Genomic DNA, 13721 nt, shown 5'->3' on the forward strand with positions numbered 1-13721 from the left:
GAAGTGAAGGTAACCGGAGCCGGTACCGAAAAGCTGTTTGAGATTGCAATACAGCCCGAATTATTGGAAAAGAAAATATTGTGCCAGTAAAAGTGATGAATGAAGGCAGAGAGCCAACAAATAGGTATGAGATTAATACCGAGAGAGATGATAAGGGAATAATGAGGTATTCCTATAGAATTTGGGTTCCAAAGGTTTAAGAGCTTAAAGATGAAATCTTAGATGAAAGCTAGTTTGAGGAATAAGAGTTAGAGCAAACCCTGAACGTGATAGTCAGGGAGGTTGCCACCAAGACAAAAGGAACCCATAACATAATGGAGTGGAAAAATGAGGATTTTAAATTAAAAGATGACCCCAATTATGGGGAGTAGGAAGAAACATTTAGACTGAGGAAGCAAAAGTCGAAGCGAGATAAGGAGACCCGAGACGGTACTCCTATACGGAAATTCATGGACCTGTCTAAAAAGAACTTAGACTATTATCCCCAACCACCACCCTGAGGAGACAGTGCGGTGAGAAATTCTTACATGACCTTTAAGTCGCTAAGCTCTCAGAGTTCCAAGGAACAAGCTGACCCAGTCGAGGCAAGAGCCTGGCTAAAGGAAATATAGGAATCATTCGAGATTCTAAATGATTGACGAACCACAAAAGACTGTTTTGTCACTTACCCTCCCAAGAGAGAGACCACCCGCTGGTGAAAGGCCAAGGAAGGCACGGAGCAAGAGATTATAATAAACTGATTAAAGTTCAGCCAATTGTTTTCGGGATCGTAATTCCCAAGGTTATGGAATAGTGTAAAAGCTTTAGAGCCAGAACAAAGGCAGACGAGTATGATGAATTATGAATCTAAGCTGTAAAAGTTGTTAAGATTCGTTCTGAAGACGCGAATCCAGAATGACGGGATATTTGAAATCAATGCTTATGTTGTGTTGGTTCATGAAATAATGATAAGAGAAAAGAAAATAAAAAGGAATTGAAGTGGAGAGGAATAAAAAGGCAACAGAGTTTGAGGAATGATAAGGGAGTTGGGTATGAGGAAACCCTAAAGACTCCTATTAATAGAAATAGAAAAGTATATGATCGTCAGGATGAGGGTGATTCACCATGAGTTAAAGTTGACGGTTGAAGGCATAAGAGATGCATATAGTTTATCCCCTGTAAGTTGGGAGGATTCGAGGAAACCTTGAGATAATTCGAAGGATAAATAATGAGACGCGGATAGACTAAGGGGATAAGAAAGTAAGAAATTAAGAAAATTGGATGAAGGAAGTGACCTTCAAGAAGGTGAAGTGTAAGACCGGTGGCATAATACCCAGAAAGGGAGACGCCAGATATGAAAGATATCCCAACATTGAGGTGACTGTTGAGATAAACAACAAAAGTAAATAAGGAATTATTAAGAATAAGTTCACGTTGAACACGACCAATATCTTCCAGAACATCCATGTTATCGTTACCAGATTAGGCAAGAAAAGCGGATAACCGTTGTTATCTTTTGGAGGCCATTTTGATTAACCTCATTTTGTATACAGATGTTATTGTGAAATTAGGCATTTACTATCGAGGTGGGAATGATTGAATAAGATACCCATATCAGGGATATATGACTTTATTTATCCATGGAAGGATGCTTGTACCTTTTTAAAGGTGGAATTAAGGCTAGAACATCGGTAACTTAAAATGAATCCTAGGGGAATGCATAAAGGTTTGCATTTCACCCTTAATAGGGATAGTATGAGTTTTGACAATATGAATTGGAAAGGGTTAAGGTAGTAACAACCTTTAAGGATCAATGGAGAAATTTTTTTCAGAAGTATATAGACTATGATTCTGGTATTAGTAAATGGTATTTTGATATGCCCTGTATCTAGGGAATACAGGAAGAACGATTGAAGGATAACCTTAGAGGTTTACAAGGAGAAAGGTAATATTCAAAATTTTCAAGAATAGAAATGTTGATAAAGGAAATATGACGTAATTATAATGTTGCCAAGTGGGGCACGTGTTAAACCACGAGAAAGTATGGATCGAACCAGTAATGGTCGAAATTATTCAGGGCAATTAGGACTTAAGATAAAAGATGTTCTAATTATGATTGAGAGTCAGTCATGACAGTGATTAACCTCTAAAGACTGAGGCAATAACTTATGGAAAAATGGTGATTTTTTTTTTTACTCATCAGATTTTAAGGAAAGCATTTTCACATAAGCTGTGATTGAAATAAGGTAGAAATTTATTTGGAGGTGGTTAATGTGACATTGACTGTAAGGAAATTTTACTATCAGGAAAGGCCAAAGAGGTGGCCGACACTTTAAAGGTAAGAGGATGATTATAGGCGCTCGTGCGAGAGGAATACAGTGATGATGGTTAAAGTTGTGAAGGTTGTATTATGGTTTGGAAGATTGACTTTCCTTTTGATGACTGTGCAATACCCGACCGTAATAGTAGTTGGTAAAGGTTTAATTCGCGTAATCGCCATGAACGGGCTATCTATCTTAGGAGGTCCTATCTTGAGATAAGCCAGGACCATGTTTCAAAAAGGACTAAACAAACCTTTGAGTTAAGTCTTCTATTGAAGGCATATGATTACGAATGGTATTAACCTGCTATCGTTGCTTTGATTGAAACTCTTCTGCACTTTTATCTGCTTCATGTCATGAAGGTACGTCAGAGTTTGGAGTGTTCTTCATAAATTGTGATTGGTGGTTATGTTAACTCCTTAGGAGAATTAGATACGAGATGTATGGACTCCGTATGGTTAGTTATTAAGATTTCATGGAAAAGGAATGACTACAGTGGGTCAGTGGTGGACCATAGTAAGGCAGCAATGATTCTGCGAGTAACGAGCTGATTACAACCGTGAGAGTTGTATTGGAATGGATGTTGAGATTGAGTACCACTAATCGGGTCGTGGTAATGTATAAGTTATCATTGATAGACTAATTAAGTAGAGTATCTACCTAGTGAATTATTATTCTTTCTTATCAATAGAGAGTCGTATTATTATACGAGGAAGGTTGCGGTGCAAGCATAGAATTCTAGTAACGATGATGTCTAGAATGAGATCCCAGGTTCGATTTTCGATGTCGAGGGAGTTTCAAAGGTAATTGTGTATAAGCTCGAGGAGGGGCATGGGTCCATAGAATGATGGACGGGATAGCGAAAATATTTAGGCACGTGAAATACGATGCTATAATACTTGATACTGATATAAATACGTTTATGTTTTGTTCTCCTATGACAAACCTCTATAATTCAGAGGTAGGTTCCAAGCCAGATATTTTATGGCAATAAAATTTTTATGAATATACAATTCTCTTCAATTCGTTCTTTTCTCTTCTTTTCATTTCATGTAATCTGAGAAGGACAACCCTTCCAAAAGGGGAGGTATTGCCGAATGACTATCTATCTGTGTGATAGAAGCCGAGTAGGATACCAGCTATTGTTTAATTGCTTGTCAAGTACTAAAGGCTGGCCACCTTCTGTACTAACTATGCAATATAACAAGTGTTCATGATCATAGTGATCTCTCAACAAATTCCTTTACTTCTATTTGATTGATCAAATTTTGGAAAATAGAAACAACTGAAAAAGGAGTAATAAAGTGGTGGTAGTATGCGGAATGGGAACACATTCGTGATACTAAGGTTGACGTGGTTATTAAAAGGTTATAGAACGCTAACAAGCAAAAGTATAACCAGTATAATATTAGGAACGGAAGGTGATAGCGATTACGAACTGGAAAAGAATGGGTATTGAGAAGTAAAAGCTATAATGTTAGAAGCTATGATGAGAGTCTGTGCAGTAGACTTGAAAGAATTTGGAATGATCACTTAACACGGATTAAGTTAACTTACGACAATAGATCATATGTCATTATCGAGATGTCGCCTTATGAGATCCTTGAGGGAAGACAATGTCGATCTCCCTTATGTTAGGATGAAGTTGTAGAGCGCAAGATGCTCGGACCCGCAGTAGTCCAAAGGACCAAGGATATGATAGATCTAATCAGAGGACGGCTGGTAGTAGCCCAAGATGGACATGATAAGTATGTTGATTTGACACGAAAGGATAAAGAGTATGAAATAGGGGACCTAGTAATGTTATAGGTATCCCTTGGAAAGGATTGATGAGGTTCGGAAAGAAAGGAAAGCTAAGTCTACAATTTGTTGGACCCTGGGATATATTAAGACGTTTGGGAAGTTAGCATATGAGCTAGCCCTAACCCCGAACATGTAGCAGGTCGTAACGTGTTTCACGTATCAATGTTAAGGAAGTGTAATTCAGATGCCAGTTAAATAGGGGCATATGAGCGCATAGACATGCAACCAGACGTAACCTATATGGACCAACCAGGAAGGGTATAGATTAAGAAGGAACGAGTGCTTAGGAGAAGGGTTATCAAACTAGTAAGAGTTTGATGGTAGAACCACAATATGGGAGAATTGACTTGAGAGTTAGAAAGTGCAATACTAAGAAAGTATCCCTATTTGTTTTCTATCTGATTCCGGGACGGAATCCTTTTAAGGAGGGGAGACTGTAATAACCCCAAAATTTTTCAACTTTTTGTAACCCTTGTGAATAGTGTTTTAGCTGAATGAGAAAACTTTTCACGCCACACTATGTAGGGGTTCTGTTATGGATATTCTGGGATTTTATTAGTGCTATATGAAGTATATAAGTGTATGTAAATATCGTCAGAACCCAATTCCGAACACTTTGGTTTTTCCCGGAAATCCACAAGATACGGAGAGAATTGAGTATAAGGTAACAGGATAAAAAGGATTTAAATTAAAGGATTATACTAGATGCTCACAAATTGACTGGTCCTAATTATGCTGACTGGCTTCGAAACTTGAGAATTGTTCTCAGGATTGAGAAGATGGAATACGTGATTGACTCACCTAAGCCTACTGAACCTGCCAGCGATGCGCATAATGATGAACATGTTGTGTATTGTAAGTGGATAGATGATGCAAATGTTGCTCAATGCATCATGCTAGCTTCCATGAACATTGAGCTACAGAAGCAATATGAGCATATGGATGCTCACACTATCCTCATGCATCTACAAGAGTTGTATGATGTGGCAGGGAGGACAGCTCGATATGAGATATCAAAGGAGCTGTTCGGGTGTAGGATGTCTGAGGGATCATCTGTGAATGACCATGTACTTAAAATGATCAATTTGATTGAACATCTTGGACAACTAGGTTTTGTCATGGATGGGGAGCTGAGCCAAGACTTGGTCTTGCAATCGCTTCCGAGTTTGTTCTCGCAGTTTGTTGTGAACTTTCACATGAATAAGTTGGATGTCAGCCTGCCTGAACTCCACAACATGTTGAAGACTGCGGAATCGAATTTTCCCCCTAAGAAGAGTTCTGTTCTTCTAATTGGTGAAGGTTCCAATCCTAAGAAAAGGAAGAGGAACTCTTCCAAGAAGAAGAAAGTAGGTGAGAAAACGCCGGTTCCCCCAAAAGCTGAAGACCCCAAGAGTAAAGTTGTTTGCTTTCACTGTAACAAGGTGGGGCACTGGAAGAGGAACTGCAAGGTTTACCTTGCAGAATTGAAGAAGAAGAAGGGTAGTGAGACTACCGCTTCTGATTCAGGTATGTTCATGATAGAAATGAATATGTCATTAAATCAAATTTCTACTTGGGTATTAGATACCGCCTATGGTTCTCATATCTGCAATTGTTGCAGGGACCAAGGAGAAGTAGGACTCTTGAGGAAGAGGAGGTGATTCTACTGATGGGAAATGGAGCAAGAGTTGCTGCTGAAGATGTAGAATCATTTCATTTACATATGCCTACGAGCAAGACTATTGTTTGAAATAATTGTTATTTTGTTCCCTCGATTGTGAGGAATATTATTCCCATGTTAGACTTGGCTGGATTTTCATTTATTATTGAGAATAATGAATGTTCTATTCTTAGAGATAATATTCTTTATGGACGTGGTGTTTTAAATAATGGTCTGTATATATGTGACATAACTTACTTCAGATTGAACAAACTAATAAAAGAAAAGGGATGATGAAAATCTCACTTCATTTTGGCACTGCAGTCTCCATTTAGTAGACATGGAGAGAGGGCTGCAAATTTGCTAGGAATGGTACATACAGATGTATGTGGACCAATGTCTACGCATGTCATGGGTGGATTTTCATACTTCATTACTTTCATAGATGATAGATCTAGATTCGGATATGTGTAATAACCCCAAAATTTTTCAACTTTTTGTAACCCTTGTGAATAGTGTTTTAGCTGAATGAGAAAACTTTTCACGCCACACTATGTAGGGGTTCTGTTATGGATATTCTGGGATTTTATTAGTGCTATATGAAGTATATAAGTGTATGTAAATATCGTCAGAACCCAATTCCGAACACTTTGGTTTTTCCCGGAAATCCACAAGATACGGAGAGAATTGAGTATAAGGTAACAGGATAAAAAGGATTTAAATTAAAGGATTATAATAGAGGATCATAAAAAGGAATATAATGTATTGAGAAAGGTCAAGGGAACCTAAGTAATAAGATCCCGGGTATGATCCTTCAAACGATAAACGAGAACGAAAGTTAAGCGAACCGTGCAACAGATCAGCGGTCATTAGGCAAACGATTAGGGAGTTAATCAAAGGGTTTAAGGGGAGTGATGTCATCCAACCAATAGAAAGGAGACAAGGAAGGGAGGATGACATCATAGGGGTGACATAAGCATGACATGGAAGGAAGGAGGTGTGGTTGATTTAGGACCACACAAATGCAAGGACAAGGTGGTAATTTGCTAAATCAAAAACAAAACCAAGCCAACCAACTAGCAAATCATTTCATCAAAAGTCAAAAAAAATCAGCCAAGGCATTGTTCTTCATCTTGCTCACGGCTTTTTGCATTTTTCAAAGCTTAAAATTTCCAAAATCAAGATCCAAGCATCCTTAATTGGTAAGAAAATTCCCTAACCTTCTTTATGCTTAGTAATGGCTATATCATAAGTTTAAGCCACAAATTCTTTCTCTAGCTTCTTGATTTAATCATTGGAGAAGACAATGAATAGTGTTTTCAAGTTTTAACTTGAGTTTTTTTCTTGTTTTCTTGAAGATCCAAGCTTTCTTAAGACTACTCCAAGCTTATTAAGGCTTCCTAGCTTCACCCACCAATCCAAGGAAGGTATACCACTTTCAAACCCTAGGTTCATATATATTATAAAGTGATTTTGATGAGTAAGATGTTATGGTATCTTGTTGTTATGTTTAGAGTTGAGATTTGGAATGGTGGTGAAATGAAATGATAATTTAGTGGTTTTGATTTAAAGAAACTTAAAGCATGATTAAAGTTAGGTTAAGCATATGTATGAATGAGTAATATTGAATTGTTTGGGATTGTTATGATGTGGTAAGGATGGGTGTTTGATGTGTGTGGATTTGAGGATGGTTTGTGATGATTGTGGGTAGTTTTAAAAATGGGAAATCGCGTAAACATAGCCGTCGTAACGTCCGATTTTCTTTGGACTGTTTTTGTGCATAGCATTAGGACCCGAGAACCCCCTGCTAAATTGTGACCACTGCCATGTTTAGATAGCTCATGTTACGAGCTTCGTTTTGATATGTAGTTCGTCCGATTCCGATTTACGGTTTAGGAGAAACGACCGTTTCAAGTAACGGCGTTTCACGAGCGAAACTTTTTCCCTCGCCTTACTTTGGAATGTAGGTTAAAGACCAAAAAGGATTAATTAGTGTGTGAAACATTTATGGTAAGTGTGTTAGGCAGTTGGTAAGTCATTCGCGAAGGAATCGCGTTAAAACTCGTAAAGGTCAATTTATTAAAAATGGTGGAGCCGAGGGTACTCGAGCGAATTAAGTAAATCGTTAAGCGCGAAAGCGAACGTTAGGACTCTAAATGGTTAAAGTCTAGTTTCTTAAGCGACCGGGGTTTAATTCCGACTTATGTTGTTGTTCATAGGTTATCGGACCCACTCTAAGCTTAAGCCTATCCGGGAGCGCTCAGGCAAGTATTCTATCCGATACACTGTTGTTGTGATGTAAATGTATGTATATGCATTATCTTGTGATATTGCATGATTGTTATTTAGCAAATGTTGCGATATATTGTAGCATGTGATATGGTATATATGCATGCCTGTTTTATATTCTTGAGATATATATCTGTTGGTTTATTTGATAATACCTATGCTAGAGGATAGTTGTATCTTGCATATGCCCTTAGTATAGGGACCCAAAGGTGAAAATATTTTCTAAAACCGGGAGTCGAGGATCCCGAGTAGATTTTTGTATATATGGATATGGAACTATATATATATATATATATTTATATATATATATGGTTATAGTTTTTCCAAACTATTAACCGAATAAGGTTTATTCGATAACTTTATTTTATTTAATGAATATTATTACGAATATTCATTCGAGGACTTATGACTCCTTTTATTTTATTATTTGAATATTATTCCGAATATTATTCGAAGGTGTATGACTCCTTTACATTATTATCGAATATTATTTGAATATTCATTTGAGGATGTATGACTCCTTTCTTTTATTTAATGAATATTATTTATAATATTCATTCGAGGTATTATGACTCAGCTTATTTTATTTATTGAATATTATTTGAATATTCATTTGAGGATCTATGACTCCGATTATTTGCTGAGATATATTCTTTATTTTATTAAAGAATAAGGTGTCGATAATCAAACTTATTTTTGATTATTCAAATAAAGATATTACTTTCGTATAAGTATATCTTTGATTATTTGCTATTCATTTCAAGTATAAGTTTTAATACTTCTACTTCAATTATTTTATAAAGATTATTTTTATGGGAATATTATTTATATAATAATATTCAGACATTTTCTAAATATTCTGGGGACTGATTTACTTCATTAAATCAGTTTTACTCCAAACACTCTTTAAAGTGTTTTCGAGTCTTTAAAATGATTTTCAAAAGTTAGAGCGGATCCCAAAACTATTTTTATATTTAAGATCTTCCTTTTAAAAAGGGGATTTAAATACTCGCTCAAAACCTGGGGGATCCGGCTCGGTGGTGTGTTTTATATTCGCAACAAGGTTGCTGTCTTGGTAAAAGAGTTTTTGATTACTTACCCAATATTCGGGAAGTAAAATTCTTGGAACAAGTTAATCCATTAACAGGCATCGCCTGGGAAATATCGGTGAGTTTTCCTTTCCAACTAGGTACGACTTCTTGGTGGAGCCGTATCAACAAGTTTCTACTTGGGGAAAGGGGGAAACGAGCTTTACGTTTCAGAGTCATGGATTTCATCTGAACTAGGAGTGGCGTAAGTGGTCGAGTAGCGCCGGCCCAGCCTTATTATATTGGCCCAAATGGCCTGGAAGTTCCGCTAAGGCGGTCCATTCCTTAGGAGTTCAGTGTTCGGTTGACAAGTAAATCCGACAGGTTCTCCTCTACATGTAGAAAATGGTGGGGTTGTACTACTACGACTGATCATCGTAAGTGGTCTTCCTGGCGCGGTAAACTCCCGTAATGAGTTCATCATCCATTTGGATAATTCTGCAACACTACCCGTAGCATTTCGATCGAAAGGCTACTAATGGGTGGTTGCCGAAGCATTGACAGGGTCAAACATTTTTATTGGTGTATCCATTGAATGAAGTATCTCGTAACTTCATTTCTTTTCAAAATATTTCAAAGATCAAATATTTTCAAGTTTATTTGTGGTCTCATCTATGGGATGACCTCGTGAATTTTATTATACTTTGAACGGTGATAGTTCAAGTAGCTTTATAAATGATATAAGTATGGGGAAGTATTGGTAACTTCATTCCTTGTTTTTACTTATATCTAGTAAGTAATTATCTTACACACGATAAAGATTTTAGTAAGTATCCACTTAGATACTTGTATTATTGTTATCACTACATATTATCTTGCGAGCTGTAAGGCTCACTCTTGCTTTATTTCTTCATCACACAACAACAGTTAGGAGAGATGGCCAGACTCCAGCAGACCCAGCGCAAGCGCGTGGGAAGCGTCCCGCGTCTTCCCGCTGATATTGTAGCTGCTATAGCTGCAGAGGTAGATCCATTGTAGTTTAGACCATCTACTTTTGAGAATCCAATTATGTATAATTATAACTTGTGGCAGATAATGGCAATTAACTGTAAATTATCAAGTAATCATTTTGGGTTGTAATAATTTTAAATTGTGGATTCAAAGACTTGTACTTATTTCAATTTCATCTCTGAGACTATAACGAGTTGTGGTGTGTGTTAGTGTGGGGTCACAGCATGAGGGTATTTATTATTAATTAAGTAAAGTGATATTGTGGAAAGAAAGACCGTGACAACCCGGATTCCCGACCCCGGATCTGGGGGTGTTACAATATGTGTTTGATGAAACACAAGTCTGAGGCCTTTGAAAAGTTCAAAGAATATAAGTATGAAGTGGAGAAACAACCAAACATAGTATTATAATTCTTCGATTAGATCGAGGTGGTGAATACTTGAATGGAGAGTTTCTAGATTATCTCAAAGTAAATGGTATAGTCTCACAGTGGACGCCTCCAGATTGGTATCTGAAAGGAGAAATCGAACTTTGTTAGACATAGTTCGGTCCATGATGAGCTATGCAAATCTTCCAGTATTCCTATGGGGTTATGCATTGGAAACCTCAGCATATTTACCGAATATGGTGCCTTCCAAAATCTGTTCCTCAAACTCCGTATGATATATGGAAAGAAAGGAAACCGAGTCTTAAACACGTTAAGATTTGGGGATGTCCAGCTTATGTCAAGTAAGTTGACCCAGATAAGCTGGAATATCGATCTGTAAAATGTAGTTTTGTGGGATATCCTAAAGAGACTTTAGGGTATTACTTTTACACCGATCATCGGGTGTTTGTATCCAGACATGCTACCTTCTTGGAAAAGAGTTTATCCTTGAAGGAAACAGTGGGAGCAAAATTTGAACTTGATGAAGTTCAAGAAGCACAAACTACTACGGATCAAGTGGAAACACCAGTTCTGACTGAACAACCTTTTGTGGAACAGCCCATTCATAGGTCAGGGAGAGTGTTTCGCCAACCTGAGAGGTATTATGGCCTTGTCATTGAGAATGATAATGAGTTGTCAATCATTGATAATGACGACCCTGTGACCTATAATGAGGCTATGAGTAGTGTTGACTCAGAGAAATGGCATAGTGCCATGAAATCCAGAATGGAATCTATATATACGGTATACGAAAGAATGATTGGAGCAGATGGCCAGGTGGAGACCTATAAGGCCAGGCTTGTGGCAAAAGGATTCAAACAAAGGCAATGGATTGACTTTGATGAAACTTTTTACCTGTAGCCCTGTTAAAATCAGTTCGGATTTTGCTTGCGATTGCTGCTTACTACGACTATGAGATCTGGCAATTAGCCGGATGGTTTTCTTTCCAAGAGAAATGAAAACCTAGTGTGTAAGCTACTGCGAACCATATGTGGTTTAAAGCAAGCTTCTCGAAAGATGGAACATTCGTTTTGATGAGACAATCAAAGAGTTTGATTTTATCAAAAACGCAGATGAAAGGAATATGTCCTAAGTCCAATCATGTATGAGGATTTAGGAATAACTTTTATATAATTTGTTTTGATTTCATTGATATTAATAAAAGACTTGTTTTGTTTTTATTACGGGCTTTATCTATTTAAGTGTTTAAATAAGATATACCATAGTTTAGAGTAAAGCTTTTTATGGATTATGATGAGATCATAATAGTGAGACCTAAAAAGATGATAACTCTAAACTTAAATAGTTCCTGGTCATAGGATTACTAACTGGTAATTAATAATCCGCAAAGATCGGTACATACTATGCTTGCTTCATTATGAAGGATGTCTGTTCTCATAGACATTTGTGTGGTGACACTATAGCTAGTATGTAGGTGCTTATTATAGAATAAGTTCACTGAACATGACTCGCACAGCTGAACAACTGATGGAGTTCACTCACGTGTCAGCAGTTGTTCACCTAGTGATAGTTGTACAAGTATCCTTAGACTTGAGGTCATCATAGTCATCTTGTGTACACTGAACTATGCTTTGGTTTAGTTCTTAGTCTCCAGGGACAATTATTAGGGCTCTTCTGGGTATAGGAATTTGTACACGAAGATAGTGTATGATTAATAAAGGATCTACCCCTTCCAGTGAAGGAAGCGAATGTTCAAGACTGATCCACTTATGCTAGTTCAGGAATCTCTGGCCAGAGTAAATGAAATTAGAAAGGAGTTTCTAATTTGCATAGAACTACGCATAGTAAATGGTAAGCAAGTGATTGAATTAGATAGGCTTGACACGAGATCCATGCCTTGTATTTAATCGGAACATTGTAGGGTAGAAGGAGTTTATTGTACGGTAACTATTCACTAACAGGTTCTTGGTATTCTAAGCAGTGAATTCATATTATCCGGATAGTCGCGATATGTTGAGAAGCATCACTCACGATGTAGAATAAATGTGATTAATTAATTAATCATATTTAATAAATTAGAGAATTTATATAAATAATGATAAAATAGTTTTATTATTATTTATTTCTACTACCGGCTTAATATTGAACCTACAGGGTCACACCATAAAAAGAGAATGATTTAATGGTGGAGGAATTAATTAATAATGGCTAAATAATTATTTATTTGTGAAATAAATAATTAATTGGCAAATTTAATAATTGATTGAATGAGATTTAATTGATTATAAATTAATTAAGAAAAGTTCTTAATATTATTAATTAAAGGATTTAATTTTTGGAAATTAAATCAAGAGAGAGAATTATTTCTAAAGTATTTAGAAAAAGGATTAATGATTAAAAGGTGTTTTAATTATTAATGAGAATAATAAATGGGATAATAATAATAATATTTATGGAAAAATTTCAGCTGGAAATTTTGCCTATAAATACACTATTATAGACCCTATTTTATTTGAACCACACATCAAACCCCAGAAACCCAAAAGTTTTAGAAAACCAAATTCTCTCCACCTCCTCCTCCTCCTAAAAGTCGTTTTCTTGGTGGATACCGGTGGAGTGCTTCACACTTGAGGAGCAACTGCTAAGGATCTCTGATCGTTGTCTCCGAATTAATTTTAAAAGGTTAGATTCGATCCCTCGAATTTTTATTCACGATTTATATGCTTTTATTTGGATTTTGTATGTGTAAAAGTGTTTTGTCATGCCCCCGCTGCGTTAAAAATCCAACAAGGAAAAAGTGCAAGAAATTGTTAGAGGCAACGCAACTGAATCTTATGCTCAACTGATGTCTTATTTGTATATATTGCATCAAACAAATCCCGGATCAAATGTTAGTTTAAAGTGGGAGACGATGGGTGTTTCTTATACATCTTTGTTGTATTGAATGCTTCAATGAAAGGATGGCCTCATTGCATACCGGCTGTCATTGTTGATGGTACCTTTCTAAAATCAGCTCATAGAGGTACATTATTTATGGCAGCAACTCAGGACACAGGGGGTAAGATCTTTCCATTGGCATTCTGTAACACCCCCAAATCCGGGGTCGGGGATCCGGTGTAATAACCCCAAAATTTTGAATTTTTTTGTAACCCTTATGAATAGTGTTTTTGCTGATTATGCTGAATGAGAAAACTTTTCATGCCACACTATGTAGGGGTTCTTTTATTGATCTTCTGAGATCTTATTAGTACTTTATATGGGAT

The sequence above is a fragment of the Apium graveolens genome, chromosome 4 (assembly GCF_009905375.1).
Source record: "Apium graveolens cultivar Ventura chromosome 4, ASM990537v1, whole genome shotgun sequence".
NCBI lineage: Eukaryota > Viridiplantae > Streptophyta > Magnoliopsida > Apiales > Apiaceae > Apium > Apium graveolens.